Genomic DNA, 22,184 nt, shown 5'->3' on the forward strand with positions numbered 1-22,184 from the left:
TAAGGCCCCTTTTATACCTATGTATTGCAGTAATGTGCTGTAAAATGCATTTTTTACTGCCTATTACTGTGTTGTATGGCAAGCCACTGTTTTTATGTGTGCAACCGTACCCAATGCACAAGTACAGTAGGTACTTATGGTACTGCATTGTTACGTTAAAATTGCTTCAGGCTCACTTTTGCTGAGATAGCAGATCATTTAACATAACGTGACCTTAAAGCAATGCACATTAAGACACTACACAACACATTAACAAGTACATGGGCAACTGAAAAAGGTGAAAGGTGAAAGGTTTAATAACACCAGCAATGGCACATAAACATGCTCTGTGTTCCTGTGTGATTCCTGTGCAATTCAGTGCAATGCAATCTTCAGCCCATTCATTTGAATAGGGTGAAATCGTACTGATCACATCAAATGTAGTGCATGCACTACTTTTATAAATACATTGCAACTGGATCACATGGAACTGTGGTACCATTTGATCTAGGAAAGAGAACAAGGAAAGACAGCAGTCTTCTACTTCGCCTTACGTCAAACCGTATGCATATTATTCATATTTTTACATCACTTCACATTTGGGAATGGCTCTCTCAAACCCAGTGTAAAACTCCCATCCAGGGCCCTCTAAATCATCCCAAAAACCAGGAATTAGAGATTGAAGAGGGGAGGTAGGAGGGAAAGGGGGAGGGGGGAACCTCTTCAATACATGCCAATATTTGATTTTTTTTCACTATTTAGCCAGTAAATTAAAAGATATATTATTGTGTTACCCCTCTCTGCCCCTGGATTAATGAGGACTATGTCTTTTTGCCTGCATGACGCTCTGCGTTTTTATTTATTGCCGCAACATGTTTTTAACACATTTTTTGGTTTGGTATAGTGAGATGCACTGTGTTAAATAGGACACATTTTTTTTCTTGCATATATTTTAAATTTTTGTATTTTTATGATATATACCCCCCCCCCCCCCCCCCAATTTTCAATAAAGCCTATTATACATTTTTGTACCCTAAGCTGTGGTTGACCCTTCCCTTTTTGCTCTCTGGGGACTCTCTTGTCCACACCAAAATTTATTTTTCCATATAGCTCCCTTTGCTACATCGGGCAGGTATCCCGCCTCATTATGACGAACCTGCTGGTACTGTACCTAACTGGTGAGGTTGGATTCCTGGACTGTTTTACCCCCCCTTTTTACCATTTGATCTGGTGCAAGCAAATGCTGTTAGGAATGCATTCATTTTATTAACACCTGAAGCAGGCTGCACACCCAATCCATTTGGTGCAGGAAACATACATGGAAAGCATGCTTCCCGCACCACATTCTAGTGTGAAGTGGCACTAAAAGTTCTTTTTTCTTCTCATTCAGTTATCCCACAGAAACAATACTGGCTTTTAAAGGGAAAATATTATTTTGTTTAGTAAGCACATAATTGTATGTTTATATTGTATGTGGCCTGGTATGGTACAGGAGGGGGGTGCTCTCTTGTCCCCCTTTTTCTGTGGCCTGCCAGGTTGTGTGCTCAGATAAGAGTCTGGTATGGATTTTGGGGGACCCCTACGTCATTTTTTTACATTTTGGCTCGGGGTTCCACTTAAAATCCATGCCACACCTCAAGGGCCTGGTACAGATTTTGGGGGGGCCCCTACGCCATTTATTTTTAAATTTGTGTGTCATAATATCCATACCAGACCCAAAGGGCCTGGTAATGGAGGGGGGACCCATTCCATTTTTATCAATGATTTTTATCTATATTGCCGGGACCCGACAATACATTTTCCTTTAGAATTGTTATTTTGCTGTGGTACTGTTAAAACACAGGAAAAATTTGCTACCTTACAGGCATACTAAGGGCACGCCCAGGCATGATATTTAAAGGAATATTTCCTTTTTATTGTTTCACTTTAAGCATTATTAAAATCACTGCTCCTGAAAAAAAGGCAGTTTTTAAAACTTTTTTTGCATTGATACATGTCCCCTGGGGCAGGGCCCAGGTCCCCAAACACTTTTTTATGACAACAACTCGCATATAAGCCTTTAACATTAGCACTTTTGATTTTTCATGTTCGTGTCCCATAGACTTTTATGGTGTTCGAGTGTTAGTACACATTTTTTCTTGTTCACAAGTTCTGGTGCGAAACCGAAGGGGCATTCGGCTCATCCCTAGTGTTGACTCTAGCATAAAAGGGAAGCTATTCAGTCTCAGGTTGCTCAAGAGGACATGTGGTCACTCAAAAAATGGTTTAACCTTAAACTGTATCAGGAGTTCTTTACTGTCAGAGCAGTAAGGATGTGGAACTCTCTTCCACAGTTGGTGGTGTTTGCGGTGATTGTTGATAGTTTCAAGATGGGCATCTACGTGAATGCAATGTACAGGTTATGGGAAATGGTATTGACATAAACACACACACACAGGTTGAACTTGGAAATGGTCTCTTTATTCATCCTTACCAACTAAGTAAATACGAATGATGATCCAATGACCCTGACACAAACTAGATAATCCACGCTGATGATCCTGTCCCATGCTAATCTTACCATAAAGTCAGCATCTTGACCTACTGAATGTCAGAAAACCAGCAGGTGATGTTGGCTGATGTCATTAACCACATATTGTCATAACCATATGCGGCCAATGATTTCACCTAGGGTTACCCAACTGCTTTGTTTACAAACAGAAGATGACAACAGAAGGAATTGTTTTTTGTTTTTTTTAAATGTCATATCCATGCATCACATGCCACAGCACATGCAGGTCTAAGGCATCACTCAAGCATGTTACTTATTAGTCCGAAACTGGTGTTGCATACACACGGTCAGACAAAGTTGTCGGAAAATCCGATTCCGGTTCGGAATGTGATGACGTTCGTTCGTTTCGACGGGACTACGTTCAGCCTAGTAGCCAATAGCTTTGCTATCGTACTTTTATCTGAGCATGCGTGGCACTTTGTCCGATCGGTACAAGGGCTAAGACTTTTTTTTGTTGCATTGATACATGTCCCGAACTGAACCTAGGCCAGTTCACTCAACATTATTCAAGAAGGAAAATCATTTTTATTTGTATCTATGTCAGCATTATGTCTTTACCTCTGTTCTAAAATGCTGATTGCTTGGGTACTCCACTGATACATCTGTTGACCAGACTGTCACCAGACACTTGCATACATTTCTATAATGAGAAACAATTGAAACCAGCAGTTCATGTACTGTGGTAAAACACATTGTGGTTGATTAAGACATGATCTAACTTAGTGAGGTCAATTTTTGATTGGTTGCTATTATTAGGAGTTTAACAAGTTAAGCAGCATGTACATTATTCTTTCTTTTTGTTCAACCAGCGGGAACATTTAGCGTAACCACTTGCAGGCCAACCATAGTATATTTACTGCAGCTGGGTGGCACAGGCCGGCTCAGTCATGTATAGACCCGAATGAGCCTCTCCCAGGTTAGTAGCATGCAGCAGGCTTCTCCTGTGACTGCTGTGTCCAATGGACACAGCAGATTACTGTTACCGGTAATCGGCAACCATGCATAAAGTGATCACTATGAATGGTCATATCAATTACATGTTAACAATGTAAACAACCTGTCACTAATGGCTTTCCATTCATCAACATCTTGCTTACTGTTGTGATCTGTGATTGGCCCACAGCAATCACATGGTATCTGGCTACCTGGACCATGTGATTATCTGTAGCCAATCACAGATAACAACCATAGGTTGGGAACCCATTCATGACAACTACAACTATTGCTTATACAGTGATCATCACAGTATGTAAAAAAATTGTATGTCATTTTTTTTTTTTTTTTTACAAACTGTCCCCTTCCTGATCACTGCCACACCAGTCATATGATGATGCTGTACTGCACTGACACCAGTATGTTAAAAAAAAAGTAAAAAACAAATTTTATTTAATTTCTTAATTTTCCTAAAAATCTGACAAAAAATTACAACTTCATAAATCTTTCCATGTCTCTTACTAAATACCTGGGACGGTCTACTTTCCAAAAAGGGGTAGTTAAGGGAGCCTGAAGAAATTAGATAGGCTGTCAGTACATCAGGATTGATCAATTTTTAAATATGTATACCATAATTTGTAGACGCTACAACTTTCACTCAAATCAAAATAATGTATACTTATTGGGATTTTTTTTTAAATCAGTCATATAGCATAATACATTTTGGCCTAAATTTATGAAAACATTCGATTTTTTTGGATATGCAGAAAGTATAAAATATTGTTTTTTTTCAATATTTTTGGTCTTTTTCATTTGTACACTGTTGAAAAAAATGAAAGGAACACTTTGAAAACACATCAGATCTTAATGGGGAAAAATACCATGCTGATTAACTATACGGATATGGACTGATTACAGGCATACCCCACATTTAACTACTTCCCACCTGACCAATGTATATAAATGGCCGGGTGGGAGCCTCCTCCTTCTGACTGGACGTTCCGAAACGTCCTTCAGAAGGAGGGGGATCGCGCGCGCGTGCCCAAGCAGTGGCGCGATCCCGATGCGCTCGTGTCACCCGGACACGGCGCATCTCGGATCGGCAGGAGGGCTCTATGATTGGCCCTCCTGATCACACAACGGCCGTGTCCAATCACAGCCATCATGTGATGTAAACAGCCAGCCAGTTGCTAGGCAATTGGCTCTCCTCTCCTCACATGGAAGTCGTCGCTGAGGAGAGGAGAGCAGATCGCTGCAGCCGGCTGGTGATCAGTGAGTATGAGCTGTTTTTACAGCTTTTTACTCACTGATCACCAGTCTAGTATAAAACACACATGTCCCCACACATGTCCCCAAAACACACATGTCCCCAAATAATAAAAACACATGTCCCCCACATATGTCGCACTAAAATCACATGTCCCAATGATTATCTGCACACATATGTCCGTGATCACCTGCCAACATATGTACATGATCATTTGCGTACATATGTCCGTGATCACACAAACCAATTATTATACACTTAACGGAATTTTTTTTACCAAAAACATATAGCAGAATACATTTTGGCTGTAATTGACGACAAAATTAGATTTTATTGGATTTCTTTGAAAATAGAAAGAAGAAAATATAGTTTTTTTTCCAAATTTCCGCTCTTTTTGCGCTTATATCGCAAAAAATAAAAAACTGAGTCGTAAATAAATACCACCGAAATAAAGCTCTATTTGTGCGAACAAAATGATAAAAATTTTATTTGGGTACAGTGTAGCACGACATTGAAAGTGCGAGAGCGCTGAAAACTGAAAATTGGGCTGGGAAGGAAGGGGGCGAAAGTGCCCTGTATTGTAGTGGTTAACCACTTCCCACCCGGCCAATGCACATATATGGCCGGGTGGGAGCCGTCTACTTCTGATGGGATGTTCAGGAACGTCCTTCAGAAGTAGCGGGATCGCGTGCGCGCGTGCCCGCACAGCGGCACGATCCCGATGTGCTCGTGTCACCCGGACACGGCACATCTCAGATCGGCAGGAGGGCTCTGTGATTGGCCCTCCTGATCACATGACGGCCATGTCCAATCACGGCCGTCATGTGATGTAAACAAACAGCCAGTTGCTAGGCAATCGGCTCCTCCTCTCCACAGAAGTCATCGCTGGGGAGAGGAGAGCAGATCGCTGCAGCCGGCTGATGATGAGTGAGTATGAGCTGTTTTTACAGATTTTTACTTACTGATCACCAGTCTAGTGTAAACACAACACACCACAAAGTATAAACACAGTCCCCACATATGTCCCCAAAACACACATGTCTCCAAAACATACATGTCCCCAAATAATAAAAACATGTCCCCCACATATGTCCCACTAAAATCACATGTCCCAATGATTATCTGCACACATATGTACGTGATCACCTGCACACATATGTACATGATCATTTGCGTACATATGTCCGTGATCCCACAAACCAATTATTATACACTTAACTGGATTTTTTTTACCAAAAAAATTTAGCAGAATACATTTTGGCTTAAATTTATGACAAATTTTGATTTTATTGGATTTCTTTTAAAATCGAAAAAAGAAAATATTGTTTTTTTTCCAAATTTCCGCTTTTTTTGCTCTTATATCGCAAAAAATAAAAAACTGAGTCGTGAATAAATACCACCAAAATAAAGCTCTATTTGTGCAAACAAAATGATAAAAATTTCATTTGGGTACAGTGTAGCATGACTGCGCAATTGTCACTGAAAGCGATAGAGCGATGAAAGCTGAAAATTGGGCTGGGAAGGAAGGGGGCGAAAGTGCCCTGTATTGAAGTGGTTAAGTACACAATGGGGTTTATTTACTAAAGCTGGAAAGTACAAAATCAGGCTCACTTCTACATAGAAACCAATGTGCTTTTAACCTCAGCTTGTTCAATTAAGCTTTGGTAATAAAACCTGGAAGCTCATTGGTTTCTATGTAGAAGGGATTTTGCACTTTCCTGCTTTAGTAAATAAACCCCATTGTGTACTTAAAAGTGGGGTATGCCTGTAATGTGTTAGGAATGAAAGGATGTCACATTGTTTGATAGAAATTAAAATGATCACCTACAGTGGGCTGAATTCAGAGACACCCAAAAATTAAAGTGAAAAAATTATTCAGCAGGCTAGTCCATTTTGCTGAAATTTCATTGCAGCAACTCAAACTGGTTCTCAATAGTTTGTATGCCCCCATGTTTTGTATGCATGCCTGGCAACGTTGGGGCATGCTAATAATGAGACAATGGATGGTGTCCTGGGGTTTTTCCTCCCTGTATGTGTAAACTTAGTTCTAGCTATTTTACTGCTCCTCCTCTTTGGTTACAATCAGTCAATAACATACATTATCATCATTATTTTTATTTTACTTCCCCCCACCCAATTCCAGCAGCGATCTTTTCTCTCTATGTCGAATCTTTTCTCTCTGTGTATAATTATATTGGACTAATAGAGTTAAGGTTAGGCACATTCGACCACAGGTTTGATAGACACAGATTGTTATTGTCAGCATCATGTCGAATCTCCTATCTACAGTATATTGAATTGTTGTCACAACGAAAATGAAAATAAAGCATTTGTTTATGTCGAATCTTTCCTTTTGCAGATTCTGCACTTTCATTATCGTTTGTTAAAATTATAACGAAAATACCTGAAATTTGGACGAAAATGCATTTGGAACAAAAACGAATGCACATGTCTACTGGGCACTGGTGAGACTGCATTGCTGGGCACTGTTGAGACTGTGTATTGATGGGCACTGGTGAGTTAGCATTGCCGGGCCCTGGTAAGGCTGCATTTGATGGGCACTCAGGAGTTAGTAGCCTTGGGCCTGAGCCCCACTTTGCACAATCAACACAGGCAGCCTGAGGACACCGTGTGTGTGTGTATGTGTGTATATATACACACACACACTTTTTTATTTTTGAGGTGGGGGCGGGAATCTTGGGTGAGTTCCAACATTTTTTTCCCCAGGACTTGACCCCTGGGTGAGAGCATGCAGCCCGCTCCTGGAGGCTGAAGGAATTGATACCACTGAATGGTCCCCATGCTCGCCTGACCTAAATCTAATAGAACACCTCTGGGACATTACGTTTTAGTCCATCCTACGCCACCAGGTTGTACCTCAGTCTGTTCATGAGCTCAGTGATGCCCTGGTCCATATCTGGGAGGAAATACTCCAGGACACCATCCGTTGTCTCATTAGGAGCATGCCCTGACATTGTCAAGCATGCATACAAGCACGTGGGGGCCATACACTACTGAGTACCATTTTGAGTTGTTGCAATGAAATTTCAGCAAAATGCACTAGCCTGCTGCATCATTTTTTCACTTTGATTTTCAGTGTGTCTTTGAGTTCAGCCCTCTGTAGGTTGATCATTTTCATTTGCATCAAACAATGTGGCATCCTTTCGTTCCTAACACATTACCCAGCCCATATCAGTATAGATCTCCAGCATTATAATTTTCCCTATTGAGATCTGATGTGTTTTCAAAGTGTTCCTTTAATTTTTTTGAGCAGTGTATAATAAAAAATAAAAAAACAGTGGTGACAACAAAAAGAGAGCGCTATTTGTGTGAAAAAAATAATATAAATTAAATTTGCGTACAGTGTTGCATGACTGCGCAGTTGCCAGTTACAATAACATAGTGCTGAATAGCAAAAAATGCTCTGATCATGAAGGGGGTAAAAGCTCAAATGGTTAAGTAATCATTGTAGCCTCCCTGGCGGTATTCCCGAGTCTGGCCCAGGGTGAGATTTAATTACCGTAAGCGGCATTCCCGAGCCAGACCCGGGATCGCATCGTTGGATCCATGTAGGGGGTTACTTATCTTGTCCCCTGGATCCAGCGATGTCTCCCCGCTGTGATCAGCGAGCCGCCGTGCCTCGCTCGATCTGTGACAGCACAGAGCTCCGTTCTCTGCAAGCATTGCAACGCACGGGGACGGAGTTCAGCGCCAAATTCAAAAAGTAAAAAATACAATATAGATACAGTATACTGTAATCTTACAGATTACAGTACTGTATCAAATAATTACCCATCCCCTTAGTCCCTAGTGGTTTGTCCAGTGTCCTGCATGCAGTTTTATATTATAAATACTGTTCTTTATGCCTGGAAACTGGAGATTGTCCATAGCAACCAAAAAATGTCAGTTTACATCAAAAGTGGTTTTAGACCAGCTAGAAAACAGCGATAATAAATTAGAATCACTCGCAGAATTGAGCGATAGTAATTTGTGGGGAAATTCGTCATCAAACACTAAAAGTAATGACAGCAACAATCTTGCAGCATATTTCTATGTTTTTGATTTGATTACATTATTGAATAATTTGTATTATTATTATATTACTATTTGCTATAATTATTTATTGTTTTATTATATGTATATATAATATATATTATATTATATTATATTATAATTTATGATTTCATATTTCAAACTTTATTATACCCGGGATGTCTATTAGACTCTTGTTTGGACAGATTTAAGTGAATTATTTCTAAGAATTACAGGCCTACAATATAAAACGCAAGATTTCTTGCAAAATAATGGTACAGCTTTCAGCACCTAAAATCTGAAATAATCATACCACCAGGGAGGTTAAAAAGCATAATAGCTTGTTACTACCTTTACAGCAAAATAATACAAGGTGTAATTTATAATATGGTATCATGTTAGTAATACCAGAATTACATATTAAGCCCTCAAAGTTATCTGACTGCCTAGTTTAGGTGATACCTTTAATCACTTACAAGGAGGCGTAATGAAACATTAATATATTAAAATAAAATAAAACTATTTTTCTTGACAAACGTTAGTGGTAAAGGCTATTGTAAGGGATAAGGCTATAAAGATATAGATCAGTGTTTAAAAGGTTTATTGTGGTAAGTTCAGGCACAATTTCATTGCTTCTCCTTGTAACACTGTAAAAAAAAAATTGATTTTAGAATCATTTCAAAATTGTATAAAGCCTGAACAAGAGATGTAGGGCATCGTTAATCGCTTGCTGACCACACTATAGCACTTTTACTGCTACAGGGGGGCAGCTGTGCACAGGATCCCGTGTACACTGTATTACCAAAAGTATTGGGACACCTGCCTTTACACGCACATGAACTTTAATGGAATCCCAGTCTTAGTCCGTAGGTTTGCAGCTATAACAGCTTTAACTCTTCGGGGAAGGCTGTCCACAAGGTTTAGGAGTGTGTCTATGGGAATATTAGACCATTCTTCCAGAAGCGTATTTGTTAGGTAGGGCTCTGATGTTGGATGAGAAGGCTTAGCTCGCAGTCCCCGCTCAAATTTATCCCAAAGGTGTTCTATCCAGTGAAGTCAGGACTCTTTGCAGGCAAGTTACTTCACCTCAAACACGCTCATCCATGTCTTTATGGACGTTGCTACCCCCCCTTCTGCGCCACTGGTGGGCCGCTCCTGCTGTGATAATTCACAGCAGAAGCCAATCTGCAGGTGATGGGCACTCAATGTCCTCCGGCACCCACCGATCGTTGGCAATATACAAAGAACTGAGATTTGCCTAAACAAGGTATATCTCAGTTCTAACGGGGGGGGGGGGGGGGGTCAATCTTGTGTTCCTGAAAAAGCAGTGATGAAAACAGCACACTGTGTACACAAAAACACTGGCTAGGCACACAGTTAACATTTTAATCGCCCTAGATGGTTAACCCATTCCCAGCCATTGTCATTAGTACAGTAACAATGCATTTTTAGCACTGATCACTGTATTAGTGTCACTAGGTCCTGCAAAGTGTCAAAAGTGTCAGTTAGTGCCTGACTGTCCGCCATAATATTGCAGTCCTACTGATGGGCGCCATTACTAGTATATAAAATAAAAATTCCATAAATATATCCCATAGTTTGTAGACACTATAACGTTTGTGTAAACAAATCGGTATACGCTTATTAGGATGTTTTTACCAAAAACATGTAGCAAAATACATACTATATTGGCCTAAATTGAAGAAGAAATGTGATTTTTTTTTTCTTTATTGGGTGTGTTTTTCATAGCAACAAGTAAAAATGTTTTGTTTTGTTTTTTTGTTTTTTTTCAAAATGATCCCCCCCCCCCCTTTTTTTTATAGTGCAAAAATTAAAAAGTGCAGTGGTGATCAAATATCACCAAAAGAAAGCTTTATTTGTGGGAAAAAAATTACATAAAATGTATCACAATTGTCGCACGATTTCGCAATTGTCAGTTAAAGTAAGGCAGTGCTGTATCACAAACAATGGCCTGGTCATGAACAGGGGTAAATCTTTCGGAGGTCAAGTGGTTAAAGTATGCATCTTTATTACCTTAACTACTTGACCTTCAGAAGATTTTACCCTCTTAATGAGCAGAGCATTTTTTTCCTATTTGCCACTATCATGCAACACTGTACTGAAATTTAATTTATGTAATTTTTTTTTCACACAAATAGAGCGTTCTTTTGTATTTGATCACCACTGTTTTTTTTTTTTTTTCATCTTTTCAGATATAAATATAAAAAAGTAACAATATTTTGTATTTTCTGATATAAAATATATTCAATGAATTTAGCCCAAAATGTATTCTGCTACATCTGTCTTTGGTAGAAAAAAAAATCCCAATAAGTGTATATTATTTGGTTTGCGTGAAAGTTATAGGGTCTGATATTGATACTGGAATTTATATATTTTTTTTTATTATATAATGGCGGTGATTAGTAACTTATAATGGGACTTTGATAGTAAGTTGGGCAATCTGACACTAGCTGACGCTGGCTGGGGGGGCCCTGAAATAAGTAAATAAATAAATAAGAGGGAGGTGTGTGTGTCCTTTCCTCCATCCACAAAGACACCTCAGCGGATATTCCAGGAAGGCATGTCTGGTCCAAAAACCTGATTGTACACACGACTAGAATCAGTTTATGTGAAGTGTGATTATAACGACCAAATGTTACAGCCCTACTTAGCGACCAGAAGATCAATCCATTGGTACAAAAAAGTATTTATGCACCTTTTTCACTTGGCCCTCTAAAATTCATACATCATCTATCACAAGTTCACAAAAAGACCTGTCACCTTCCTACACTGTCAAGAGGAGATTATAACAACAGGCTGCATGAAAGCCACTTCCCCAATATCATCATTCCTTCCCAAACAGACCACAAACCCCTAAAAATGTTGTATATGCTCCAGTGAGAGAATACAAAGAAGAGGAAGGTGCACTGACCTAGTGCATTACCATAAAACAGCTTTATTTAAAATTGAATCAAATAGCAAAATGGCTACTCACAAACGAGTATTGATCACAGGCAAAATCAATACAAATAAATCCATCGCACCAAGCGTTTGGCGACTCCAGACCAGATGTCCGAGGAATTTGATGAGTACCTCTATGGAAATGGCTAACGCGTTTCGGGAGTGACCCCCTTTCTTCAGAGCCAAAGAGGGCTATGACCATATGTTTTCTCAACTGCATTTCTGCCTGCTGCCTGGACTGACCTTGGCCTGTTAATCTACCATATTCCTGCCTTCTGTCTGAATTACCTTTGGCCTGTTAATCAACAATATTTTTGCCTGTTGCCTGGACAGATCATTTGCCCTGCCACAGGGGTCTCTTGTATTCAGAGTGAGGGGCTTCAGAGTAGTTTTTCTGAGTTGGAAAAAAAAAACGCTTGTTTTTTTAAAGGTTTTGTAATTCCCGGTTAAGGGTCCAGAGGCTTAAAAAGAGCTTTGAGTGGGAAGAAGCTCCTACCCCTATGTCCAGTCTTACCTGACAGAGGCTCTAAGCAGTTGGAAGCAAAAGTGTAGTCTTATGCCACGTATACATGACCAGACTTTCCGGCAGACTAGGTCCGACGGTCGTCCCGACAGACTTTCGGCGGAGTTCCGATAGACTTTCCGAATGAACGGACTTGGCCACACACGATCACACCAAAGTCTGCTGGATTCGAATATGATGACGTACAACCAGACTAGAATAAGGAAGCTTATAGCCAGTAGCCAATAGCTGCCCTAGCATCGGTTTTCATCCATTGGACTAGCATACAGACGAGCGGATTTCTCCATAGGAACTGGGTCCGACGGAGTTCCAGTGGAAAAATTTGAAACATGTTTGTAGCGCTGGCTCCTGAAGAGCACATGCTATGTGTTTTTCTCTATTTAAAGTTCCTAGAATTGCAGTTTCGTTTTGGGTTTAATTATACCAAATTATGGTTTCAGTACCAGTCTAGCTGGCCATAGGTGGCACTGTCATCACTGGCAGGTGTGAGAACGCAGTTCAGCTAGGCACATTGAGTGCCAATTCTCTCTCGGAACCAGCCCAGTGGGAGTGTCATCTTGCTGTGCATTCTGGGAGAGGGTACTTAAGGTACTGACATCACATGCTTCTGGGTTCCTGTCCAGGAGATCTTTCTGTCTGTTTGATCCTGGTCCTCCTGACCAGCCTCCATGGCCCTCATGGCCTGGGGTGCGGATCCATCAGATTTCGAGTCTCAGGGCTGGCTAGCCCGAGGCACAGTAACTGGAGGGAGGATTCGGAGGTGGTCTGGTGCCGTCTGATCTGTGGAGAGTCCCAGCAACTGAGGAAGCAACCAGGGGAGGACTCTTCAGTAGAAGGCCACGCGGAAGGTTGGCTTCTCAGAAATAGCCTGGCAGTTTAGTTGAAAGACTCCAAGTGAATCTACGCTCGTACGGTATCGCCGGACCGGCTGCAAGATAGTGGTACCGTATGAGGGCTCTCTAAATTTGTCTACATCCCTCAGTTTACTACAAGTGTTCTATATGCAAGTTTGTTGTAGCGACTTTATTTCACAAGTGTTCTACAACAAGTCTGTGGCAGAGACTTTATTTCAAAAGTGTTCTACAACAAGTCTGTGGCAGAAACTTTATTGAAATGTTCTATATGCAAGTCTGTGGCAGAGGCTTCGCTTTATCTGAGCACTCTATCGGCTGCTAGGCCTAGTGAGAGGAGGTCTATCCGGTACAGTGAGCATCCAGTTGTGAGACCTATTTTGACTAAGTTCCATTTTGACTAAGTTTGACTAAGTTCTAAGTAACTGAACTTTCTACCTAAAACCCTCTAACCCTCATTGAGAGACTGTGTTTGTCTACTCCTTCTTGCAAATAAAAGTCCTTAAATCGGATCCAGTGTTAGTCTCTGCAATCTTTTGGGCCATCAACCTCTGGAAACCCCAAGACATGCACGAGGTCATGAAGGTAACGGTAAGCCCAATAAAATCAGCCACTCCTTCGGGGGTCAGTGCTACATGTTCTAAAGTTGGCATATTTTTGGACAGCAAAGGTCCGATAGAGCCCACACACACGATCAAATTGTCCGAAGGGTTCGTTCCATTGGACCTTTGCTGTCGAAAAGTCTGGTCGTGTGTACGACAGAGACAGAGACAGAAAGCACATGCAGCATTGTCATAGACACAGCACAAGCAATAGGAGCCTATGTAAAAACTGAAGTAGATTTAGAATTAGAAATTAAAATAATCCAATACAATGCTGAATAAGAATTCAAAGATAACAAGGATCAATGAACATGTTTACAGGTATGTGTGGCTATGTAATGTTATTTTTAATGATTTGGAATTATTAACACATTAAGTTAGCCAATAAAGGGTATCACTTAACCATTTGCCGACCGTGTAATGTACATGTGGCGACTTGGCTCTTTTGCACAAAATCACGTATCTATACATCATTTCATGCAATGGCCTGTACACGCTCTTCCAGAGACCTAATCACATGCTGATTGGACAGACTAGGAGCCATTTAGTGGGTCCGGTGGACCTGATGTCCGTCTGCCACCCGCGATCGTTACCGAGAGAAAACAAGGCAGATCGCCGTTCTGACAGGGGAGAATATGCAGGCTAAGCAGGAACACAGATCTCTGTCTTCACCCAGTCAGAGCAACCCCTACACGGTTAGCAAGCACTGTCAGGGAACACTTTTAACCCATTGATTGCCTCTGAAATTAAAGAGGAGGGCCGTTTAAAAAAAAAAAAATTAAAAGTGTTTGCAGCTGCTGACTTAATAAGCCGACTTACCTGTCCAGGGTGCCTGCGATGTCGGCCGCCCGAGGCCGACCCATCCCTCGGCTCTCGGGTCCCGGCGCCGCCATTCTCTCTAAGGGAAACAGGCAGTGGAGCCTTGCGGCTTCACTGCCCGTTTCCTACTGCGCATGCGCGAGTCACACAGCGCTTTGTGAATGGGACGCGCTGTGTTCTGGGACACACAGTTCCCAGAACACAGTGTGACCCATTACCCAGAAGACAACGCGACGAGGAGAGAAGAAAGAAAATCTCTCAGCGGAGGAGGAAGAGGCGGATTAGGGTTATGTGCCTAGCAGCAGGCATTTCTGGTAAGTAAAAAAAAAAAAAAAAATTCATTTTTTTTTTTTGATTTTTTTGTAATTTTTTTTTTTTTTCAGGGTGGCCCTCCACTTTAAGCTCTTCCCTGGCAGTGTCATTAGTACAGTGACGTCACATTTTTTTTTAGCACTGATCACTGGTCCCCAAAAAGTGTCACTTAGTGTCCGATTTGACCTCCGCAATGTCACAGTCCTGCTAAAAATCGCTGTTCACCACCATTATTAGTGAAAAAATTAAATATAAAAAAAATGTATTGTTTGTAGACGCAATAACTTTTGCGCAAACCAATCAACCAATCAATATCAATATACGCGTATTGGGATTTAAAAAAAAAAAATATGTAGCAGAATACATACTGGCCTAAATTGATGAAGAAATTGGATTTTTTACATATTTTTATTGGATATGTTTTATAGCAGAAAGTAAAAAATATTATTATTTTTTTTTTTTTTAATTGTCCCTCTTTTGTTGTTTATAGCGCAAAAAATAAAAACCGCAGAGATGATCAAATACCCCAAAAAGAAGACTCTATTTGTGGGAAAAAAAGGACATCAAATTTATTTGGGTATAGCGTTGCGGACTGCACAATTGTCAGTTAAAGTAACACAGTGTCATATCGCCAAAAATGTCCTGGTCATTAAGAGAGTGAAACCTTCCAGGGCTGAAGTGGCTAAACAGCAAACGTTCTACATATTCTTCCTATAAAGAACTGCCTGAAGTGCCTCTGATCTGTATGTTAAACTCTAGTGAAGTCCTTGCGTTACATGCAGGACAGGCAGGACCTTAACTGGAAGATGGTATAATGCTCAGCATTTATAAATGCTGCCACGCCAAAATAAATTATCTTTTTGTGTGTACATATGTATGTCAATTGTATGTTTGATTCAAATAATTTACAATGTATAGATCGGTAAACTACACCACATTTTCAATACAGCACATGCTTGTGTTGTTTCTGCCTATGTAGCAGTACTGTACAGCCTCTTCACTGTGTCTGGTTTATTGTAAAGAGCTTTAATGTGGTATACCATTTATAATAATAAATCCAGCATATGGAAACCAGGAGTTAGATGTATGCAAAGAGCAGAACTTTGGTGGTCTTTACAACGTAATTATGTTTAGAAGATGAAGCCAACAAAATGATTTGTGAACAGTTTTATTGACATTTATCACATCAGTTGAAATGTGAAATCTTCATCTTGATAATCTCCTTTTTGTGCAATTATGCTATAAGTGCTGACATCATAAAACTAAAAAATGTCTTTGCTTTGTATTATTCTTGTAAAGTAACTGTAGCATCATCTTCTTATGCTGCAAGAAATTTTCCTTTGTTTAATTTGAGCCTATAAAACATTCCCATGCTTCTCATGCACTCCAACATTTGATTCCCGTTCTGCGTTCCCTTTAATGGGTTGTCTTCCAGTGCTGTTTTTTATGCTTTGCTCATGAAAACATACTTTTTAAAGTAAACTTTGGGTAAAAAAACATTTTAAGACACAGATTAAAGAAGGATAAATTCACCTTTTCGGGCAGAATTTCACTTTTCATAATAAATAGAAGCGTTTTCCAATGTAATTTCTGGCCCAGACATCCCAATGTGCTTTTCTCTCACTTACCTTATCCACTGGAGGTTTAAAATCTTGTCAGTTTATTTGAATTTTTTTAAATGATTTTCAGATTCCATCACTTCCTGTAGATTGTCTTTCAGAAGTCAATATCTGTAGACCATCTCCCAGAAGCCTTCACTTCCTTGTTGCATCACAGAAGAGGGTGTGATAGGTTGTGCTCACCACTCTGGACCACCTCTGCCTCATTACAATACCAGCTTCCACCCACTTTCTATACAATCTGATTGTACAATCTCCTTTAGATCTCCCATCAGCTATGCAGTGCAAGGGCCTGTCTGATGTGATACCAATTGAATGGATTGTTCAGATGTGTATGCCTTGTCCATAGTTTTGGTAAATATGTAAGAAATTGTACAGAGATTGTACAAATCAGATTACATAGTGTATGACCATCTTTATACAAGTACATAGGAGTGAGAGAACAGAAACACTCAGTTGGCAGGCCCTTTCACATCTCCACATAGTGAAAACTTACATTCCCGCATATGCGTGCTTTGGGTATTTTGGAGCATTTTCGCTCGACGTGCATAGGGCAGCCCGTTCACTTAAATGGGCTGCCCTACACGCAACAATTTCCCCAGTGAAGCTCCAGAACTTTTTTTTGGAGTGGAGCATGGTGCATTACTGCAGTTTTTTTGGTGCATTTTCTGCAATTGGGGTGCCTTTAACATGTAATAACAACACAAGCATGAAGCACATGGAAGGATTACGCATTCAAGACAAAATCAGAGAAAATTCCCAGCTCAACTCACCAAACAATCTGCTTACCAACTAAATTAACCTGTCTAACAGTATGCATAAAAAAATAAGAGTTTAGTTATCACACATTTGCAAATGCATGCATAAGCTGTAGGGCACATTCATGGCACATTCATGGCACATTCACGGCACCTTGTATTACCTGAAGTCCTAACCCTTGTAATTTTGTTGGGAGAATATTCTAATGGATAGAGAGATGACAGGGGGCCTGGTGGTAGCCCCAGACTTCCTTTATACAAAAAAAATGAAACTTATCCTCCAAGCCTTCCGTTGTGTGTTTGCTGAGGACATTTTCCAATTTGCAGCCTTTGCTAAGCTCCGGTCATGTCACACTCCATTTTACCAGGCAGTTTTATTAGATGATGAGGGGCTTGCTGATACATTTACAGGTGTTAATGTAGCTATTACTCTTGGTGGGCACAGGAAGGGCCCTGCTGTGAAATATTATATCAAGAATTGTAATTACATGCCCCTGTTAAAAAGGGTCTGAAAAAATGGGCCTTAGGCACTGGTGCTGGTGCCACGACAATGCAACCTCTCCCATATACTCTAGATGTAGTGCAGGAATGAGCCCTGCTGCAAAGCATTGCATTAAAAACTGTAATTACATGCCCCTGTTAAATAGGGTCTGAAAAATTGGGCCTTAGGCACTGGTGCTGGTGCCATGACACTGCAACCTCTCCCATATACTCTAGTTGAAGTGCAGGAATGAGCCCTGCTAAAAAGCATTGCATCAAAAATTGTACTTAAACGCCCCTGTTAAACAGGGGCAGAAAAATTGGGCCTTAGGCACTGGTGCTGGTGCCCCACACTGCAACCTCTGCCATATACTCTAGTTTTATTGCAGGAATTAGCCCTGCTGCAAAGCATTACATCAAAAATTGTAATTAAACGCCCCTGTTAAACAGGGGCTTAAAAATTGGGCTGGTGGCATCACCCAGAACCAAAAATGTTCTTCCAAGATATCAGCGGAGGAGGAAGAGGATAGACAATCAACATAACAGGACAGTCACTCAGCATCAGCATAGGCAGTCTTGAAGGGATGTGATATAAAAAAAAAAAAAAATTTGGTTACATCAGCTTCAGGTGCTTGGTAGCTGCTGGTGATCCAAGACTGATTCATCTTTATGAAGGGCAGTCGATCAACCTAGTAGGTGGACAGGCGCACCCTGTGATTGGTAACAAAGCCACCAGCAGCACTGAAGGTGTGTTCCGAAAGAACGCTGGATGTAGGACAGGCCAGTAGCTCAATAGCATACTGTGCAAGCTCTGGCCAGTGATCCATCCTCAAAACCCAGTAAGCCACAGGATTTTCGGTGGGAAAGGTGTCCAAGTCTTACCTTGCCCCTAGGTATTCCTGCACCATGTAAATCAGACGCTGGTGATGGTTGCTGGAACCGATCATACCTTGGGGCTGCGGACTAAAAAATTGTCTGAACGCATCGGTCAGACGGCCACCTTCTCCACCGCTCCTTTTGACCGATGCCTCAGCAACACATTGTCCAGGACCAGGAGTTTGTAACCTACCAGTCTCTGGGAACACGTTGCACAGACCTTTCTGCAAGGCCTACCAGAGATGTCTCATCCTCTGCTCCCTCTGCGACGGCAAGATAAGGTCCACAACCTTACCCTTGTACCGTGGATCAAGGAGAGTGGCCACCCAGTAATGGTCCCTCTCCTTGATCCGAAGAATACGAGGATCCTTCCGCAGGCTTTGCAGGATCAGGGAGGCCATGCAGCGTAGGTTAGCTGAGGCATTCGGTCCGAAGTCCTCTGGGTCACTAAGGACAACATGATCCGCAGCTACCTCCTCCCAGCCACGTACAAGTCTGCGGGTTTCTTAGGACTGTAAATCTTCCCTACAAGACTGCTTCTGCTGCTGATGCTGCGTGCCAGCCTCCACCTCCATGCTGACACAATCATCCTCCTCCTCCTCGTCGTCCTCTTCCTGTGTGATGAGTGGGACAACAGGAACGCTGTCTGGATAAAGGGGGCCTTGAGAGGTAAGGAAGTCCTCCTCTTCCTGCCTCTGTTCTGCCTCAAGTGCCCTGTCCATTATTCCATGCAGCGTATGCTCCAAGAGGTGGACAAGAGGTACAGTGTCACTGATGCATGCACTGTCACTGCTCGCCATCCTTGTGGCCTCCTCAAACGGTGACAGGACAGTGCATGCATCCCTGATCATGCCCCACTGGGGTGGTGAGAAATAACTGAGCTCCCCTTACCCTGTCCTGGTGCCGTAGTCGCATATGTACTCATTGATGGCCCTCTGATGCGTGAGCAGCCACTGCAGCATGGCCAACGTTGAGTTCCACCTGGTGGGCATGTCACATATAAGGCGGTTCTTGGGCAGATTCAACTCCTTTTGGAGCTCAGCCAGCCGAGCACAGGCATTAAATGATTGGCGGAAATGCACACAGACTTTCCTGGCCTGCTTCAGGACATCCTGTAAGCCTGGGTACCTGCCCAAGAACCGCTGCACCACCAGGTTAAGGACGTGAGCCACACAGGGCACATGGGTCAGTTGTCCCTGTCGGAGGGTGGAGAGGAGGTTGGTGCCATTGTCACAAACCACCAATCCTGGCTTAAGCTGGCGTGGCGCCAACCACCTCTCGGCCTGCCCCTGCAGAGCTGACAAAATATCTGCCCCAGTGTGGCTCCTGTCCCCCAAACAAACCAGCGCAAGCAGGGCATGGCATTGTTTTGCCTGTGTACTTGTATAGCCCCTTGAACGCCTACAGAGCACCGCTGATTCTGAGGACAGAGCACTGGAAGAGGCCATGGAGATAAAAGAAGAGGAGGGGGTGGAGGAGAGAGGTGTGTCACAACCAGTAGTAGCATTTTGGAGGCGTGGTGGCGGAACAACCTCCAAAACTACTGCACCTTGTCCTGCATCCTTCCCAGCTGCCAGAAGAGTGACCCAATGGGCCGTGAAAGACAGGTAATGTCCCTGTCCATGCCTGCTGGTCCATAAGTCAGCGGTAATATGCACCTTACCGCTGACCGCCTTGTCCAGCGAAGCAAGGACATTGCCTTCCACATGCCGGTAGAGAGCCGGAATCGCTTTCCGTGAGAAAAAGGCGTTTGGGGACCTGCCACTGAGGAACCACACATTGCACAAACTCACAGAAGGGGGCCGAGTCTACCAACTGAAAAGGCAGCAGTTGGAGTGCTAGCAATTTAGCCAAGCTAGCATTCAACCGCTGGGCATGTGGATGGCTGGGAGTAAACTTCTTTTGAGGGTCCAGCAGCTGGGGCAGGGAAATTTACCTGCTATAATCGGACGTGGGTGTACTGCTAGCAGAGTGCCTGGAAGCACTTGGCTGTGACACACCTAATTCTACACCTTCATTCCTCTCAGCGCAGGTTTCAGAGAGGACTGAAGGTCTAATGGGGTTGGAGATCCCAGCTGATGAGGAGCAAGGAGAGGTCCGCTTTGTTCTTTGGTGTAGGTCTTTGAGGTACGCTTGCCAACGAGCTGCATGGCAGGTCAACATATGTCTGGTCAAGCATGTGGTGCCCAAGCGGCTGATGTTTTGGCCACACGAGATACACTTGAGACATATGTTGCAAATAGCAGCGGTGTGATCTGATGCACTCGTCTCAAAAAAGGACCACACCAAAGAACTTTTAGAATAACGCGCAGAGGCAGCACCCTGCACAGGCGGAGCTCTGCGGTGTGATTCAGTCGGCGTGCTGCCCCTAAGCTTTCCCCCGGGGGGTATCCTGCCTAGTTGGGGATGTGCCTCCTCCTCCTCCTCTCTCCTACCAGGCACCCACATGGAGTCAGTGCCCTCATCATCCCCTCTCTCTTCATCCCTGGAGCACACCTGACAGTATGCTGCAGCTTGTGGAACATGACTGCCAGAATGCTGTCCTTCTTGAGCATCCCCTCTCTTTGCGCTCACGCTATTGCCTTCTTCTAACTGAGTATCATCATCAGAGCCTACAAAACACTGGACATCCTCCTGGAGCATGTACCCAACACTGTGCTCAAAGAGTTCAGGGGACTCCTCAGGAGGATATGGTGGGTCTAGGGAAGGAGTCACTGATGATGATGACATTGAGACGAGGGGAGACAATGCGTTGGCAGCTGTTTTGCTAGTACCCTGAGCCTGGGTGAGAGAGGATGAGGAGGATGAAGAGGGCTTGGTCATCCACTCTACCAAGTCTTTGGCATGATGCGGCTCAACGCGTCAAGCTGCCGCAAATAAGGACAAGCGCATCCCATGGCCACGTGCTGATGATGATGCACCGCATCCATGACCAGCACTGTTGTCTCTAGACACAGAGCCTGCTTGCCCTCTTTTACCAGCTTGTGCCTGTCTGCCTCTCCTTGTTGGCCTTCCAGACGTGGTAATGGCCTGAAGGGAGATGGGAAAACAGCAATTGGGTAGTGTATATTGTGCTGGAGGCACACAACATCCATTAACTCCTGTAGATGCCTTTATTATAGAACAACAGGAATTATATGGTAGATACCGGTGTATATTGTGCTGTGCTAGAGGCACACAACACCAACTAACTCCTCCAGATGGCAGATGGCTCAATTAGAGAAGAGCAAAATAGGTGGATAATGGTGTATACTTCGCTCAGGGCACACAGACAACACCCACAAACTCCAGCAGTTGGCTGAAAGCTCAATTACAGAAGAGCGATATAGATATATAGGTGGATAATGGTATATACTGCGCTCAGGGCACACAGACAACACCCAAAAACTCCTGCAGCTGGCTAAAAGCTCAATTACAGAAGAGCAATATAGCTATATAGGTGGATAATGGTATATACTGCGCTCAGGGCACACAGACAACACCCACAAACTCCTGCAGCTGGCTGAAAGCTCAATTACAGAAGAGAAATATAGATATATAGGTGGATAATGATGTATACTGTGGTCAGCGCACACAGACAACACCCACAAACTCCTGAAGCTGGCTGAAAGCTCAATAACA

This window comes from Lithobates pipiens, unplaced genomic scaffold (genome assembly GCF_037356315.1).
Source record: "Lithobates pipiens isolate NorthernLeopardFrog02 unplaced genomic scaffold, aLitPip1_a1.2 Scaffold_8, whole genome shotgun sequence".
NCBI classification, from domain to species: Eukaryota; Metazoa; Chordata; class Amphibia; order Anura; family Ranidae; genus Lithobates; species Lithobates pipiens.